We start from the raw sequence: 4,202 nt of genomic DNA, 5'->3' as shown, positions 1-4,202 counted from the left end.
GTAAGGTTTTTTAATCCTGCAATTAAGGCAGTCCTGCCAAAGGACTGGAGAGCGTGTATGCACTCTTTTCACATCTGTCTTATGGTGAAGGAATTTCACATTAATCTTCTAGGGAATAAGGTTGCAATTTTAATTAAAGCTTTTTAAGTTCAAACACATTTAATTAAACCATAAAGTTAAAAAATTTTACATTTTCTAAGTTGCGTTGTTGCAATTAAATTTTACTTTTAAAATGTAACGATTGAATAAAAAATATACTTATTTACTCTGTACTTATAAATATTCGATAATTAAACATTGTGCTGAAAATTGCTATTGATTTTTATCTTACAAGTCTTACTTCTTACTAATGAGGAAGTTAAGATGGATGGATGTTTGTTAGAGTTTGTAGCCTAAAAGGCTGAACTGATCTCGAGGAAATTTGTCACAGAAGATAGTCTAAAGAACACATAGGCACACTTTTTTTTTATTCCAAGCGGACGGAGCCGCGACCGATACCTAGTATTTCAATATTTCAACAATCTTAAGTTAAATTGATTTTGTTGATTGCGATAATTTGATTGAAAACAAATACCAAACAAAACTTCAACAACAATTTAAATATTATTCAATTCCAATTGGAAGGAAGAAATTAAAAGTTCGGAAATAGTATTGTTTCAGATCTAAAAATAAAATGGTTTAACATGGGTAAAGTAAGAGTTCATTGGAAGCCGATGACTTTATAAAGGTAGAGTAGAAAATACCAATTTTATTGACAAAATGTGAACTGTTTGACAAATAAACGACGCTCATGTACATAAGATTTACATTAGAAGGGATGAATCGCATGTAACAAGAAGGATGTTATGAATGTGGAGGTACATCGGTAGAGGTAGACCTAGAAAGAGATGGATGAATTGCGTGAAAGGTGACATGATCAAGATGGGAGTGATGACTGAGATGACGGCTGATAGAATGCTTTGGAGGACGAAAACGCGGTGCGCCGACCCTACGGGAGTAGGATAAGGCAGGGGAGATGATGGTGATATACATAAGATTGTAAGAATTACCGCCGCACTCAGAGTTTTAGTTAAGGGACACACCCTTAGCATTGATTTAATTTAAGAGATCTATCTATACTATTATAATAAAGCGTAAACACACACTTCTTTGTTGCCTAAGATCTCAGCAATCACAGCATATTTTTGAATAATTCCTTTTTAATAAAAAGCCTTACACTTATGTCAGGCTCTAGGCCTGGTATCTCACGCTCTCTGGCTCTAGGTATTTTCACGCCATTAAACTTAGGGGATAAATATTTTGAATAAAAACCCTAATGTGGGAAAGAGACCATAAGTTGCTACCAACATCAAGGGAGCAAAATTACCATAGTAAGGTAATTGGTATTTTGACATTTGCAATTGAAAATTTGACAAATGCAAACGATAAATTTATAATTTCATGCGAATGAAGCCGCACGTGAACAGCTAGTCCTATATAAAATTACACAAGTAATTAATCACCCACACAATGCCCTTAATCTTTAGTTAAAGTTTACAATGAAAAAGTTAAAATATCAAAATTATAATAACGTTTTTTGCTTCCTAAAGACAATAGATTTAGATTGTACACCTAAGTAAACGATTTAGTATAATTTGGTAACCTTTTTTGAGTAGGAACAGGGTCGGCTGAGTAATTCGTGCGTCATTACTACGTACTAAGTGCCATTGTTCTGCATTCTACAGCCTGAACAATTAATTCAACTAATTTGGGACTCGAAATGGCTTTGAAAGAAAGTGTGTTGCGTCTGTGTTGTTTAAACACATTTTTGTTAAAAATACACATATTTTAAACTACAAAGAGACCAGAAGTTAATGCTGATTTGGGTTATTTTCTATCAACGATAACTAACATTTTTTTTACTATTAAAAAGTATTTTAAATCAGGTCAATAATGTCTATACCCAATGGCATTATCATGAAGGAATTCTTCTAGTATTATAAACTAGCTTTCGCCCGCGACTCCGTCCGCGTGGAATTAAAATAAAAAGGGACTAGCCTATGTGTTCTTTCAGACTTTCCTCCACACCTATGCTAAATTTCATCGTAATCCGTTCAGCCGTTTAGGGTACAAACTCTAACAATCATCCATCCATCCATCTAAACTTTCACATTTATAATATTAGTAAAATTAGTAAGAAGTAAGATGCGAAAGTACGGATGTTTGTTGAAGTTTGTAGCCTAAACGGTTTTATCTAGATGAAATGGCATATACGTAGAGCACAGTCTGGAAGAACATATAGGCTACTCACTTTTTTATTTTTTAATTCCACGCGGACGGAGTCGCAAGCAAAAGTTAGTATATAATGAAAGAAAATTCATAAAAAAGCGATGTTTACTGTATATAATTTTTCTCGATTCTGCGAGACGTATAACATCGAAAATAGCTTTTGGGGAAATGTTCCCGTAGAGAATTCTTGTAATACACTTTGATACCTTATTTTGTACATTTTTTTATATACTTGTAGCAATATTTTATACGGTTAATTTATTACTTGCGTAAACTAATACAGAACAATCGTTACGAAGAAATAAATTAATATACAGCTTTATATTTACGTCGAACTATAGGGCTCTTTGCGTGATATTTAGATGTAATGTTTTGCTGCAAAATGTGTCTGAATTTCCACTGGCGAAACACTTGTTGAATAACTTTTATTAAGAGAACAGAGAGTACAATATGTGTTTGTATTGCTCAGTACGTTACCGTGTACCAAAATTCATGAAGCAAGTAAACTCTACTGTACAAAGATAGTTGAATAATTCATAAGTTAACTAGTTTTCGTAACACCCTCCGCGTTGAATTAAAATGAACAGAAATATGTAGCCTATATATTCTCCAGGCTATCCTCTACATCTCTCAGTTATGTTGTTTAGTCTACAAACTCTAACAAACATCCATCTAAACTTTCATATTCATATCAAGTAAATTTTTACTATTGTATCTAAATTTAAATGAAGAAATTGTAATTAGGTCATGTCTCCGTACACTCGAAGGTTACCAACAGAAAATCATTTCGGGCTCCACTAATTTTGCTAATTGCGAAAACGTCAATTAGGAAGATAAACAAGCGTCCCTGTTGTTCCATTTGAGTACAGTCAAGGACATAAATTTCCTACCCACATCAATTCGAACATTGTTCTAGGAAACTGTCACCGTAACAACCATAATTTAGAAAAGAGTATACTTACTTCTTACTGACAGACTTCTTACTGACAGTCCTACTATTCAGTTAAAATTAAACATTTGTATTTGGCTTATGGTAAATTTTTGACTTTTTATTGTGAGTGTCTTTTTACGGAATGGGTTGGAATCAAACGTCCTCGACTGTACTTCCCTATCGCCTTTATTACCAAATGCCTTCGTACATCGATCCAACGTCACGTGGCATCGCTCCCACGGCACGGCAAAGACTATTCTAGAATATTGTCTATGTTGATATCTACGTGTTGAGATACGTTGCCATTTAGATTGAGGGCTGGTATAACGCAGCATTTTTATTATAACAAGCTGGAATGTGAGATGACTGTTACTAGTTATTGTAGTGAAAATTTAATGTGTTCGATTTGAAATTTGTTTTTTACCTTTTATTTTGTACTAGCTTTCGCCCGCGACTCCGTCCACGTTGATATAAAAGAAAACAAAAGTAAGAACACTATGTATTCTTCCAGACTATCCTCTACAACTATGGCAAATTTCATCGAGATCCGTTCAGCCGTTTATGCTACAAACTCTAACAAACATCCATACATCTATCCATCCATCTAAACTTTCGCATTTATATTATTAGTTAGATTAAACCTTTTTATTTTGTACTTTTAACTGTCATTAATTTACTACAAAGTTTTTAACCGAAATTATGTTCAAAATGTCGATTTATGTATGGACATTAGAAACGTTGATGTTATTCTTTACGTACATGTGTTTTTTAATAACAAATGTAACAACAAGACATAATTTGCATCACATATTTTACATTTATACTTTTAGCTTCGTAACAGCGTAACCCAATTTCCCTTACCATCCAATTAGATGAACGTTGAATATTTATGACCTTCCTAATTTACGTACGTGGAAATGTAAAAATATCCGTTTTATATTTAGAAACGTCGAATACAGCTTTTGTGAGATATTCCCTGACTTTGTCGCTCCTTTACACCAGA

The sequence above is a fragment of the Papilio polytes genome, unplaced genomic scaffold, assembly GCF_000836215.1.
Source record: "Papilio polytes unplaced genomic scaffold, Ppol_1.0 DF821845.1, whole genome shotgun sequence".
In the NCBI taxonomy this organism is placed as follows: Eukaryota; Metazoa; Arthropoda; class Insecta; order Lepidoptera; family Papilionidae; genus Papilio; species Papilio polytes.
The sequence above is the reverse complement of the archived record's forward strand: the minus strand, read 5'-3'. Positions refer to the sequence as shown.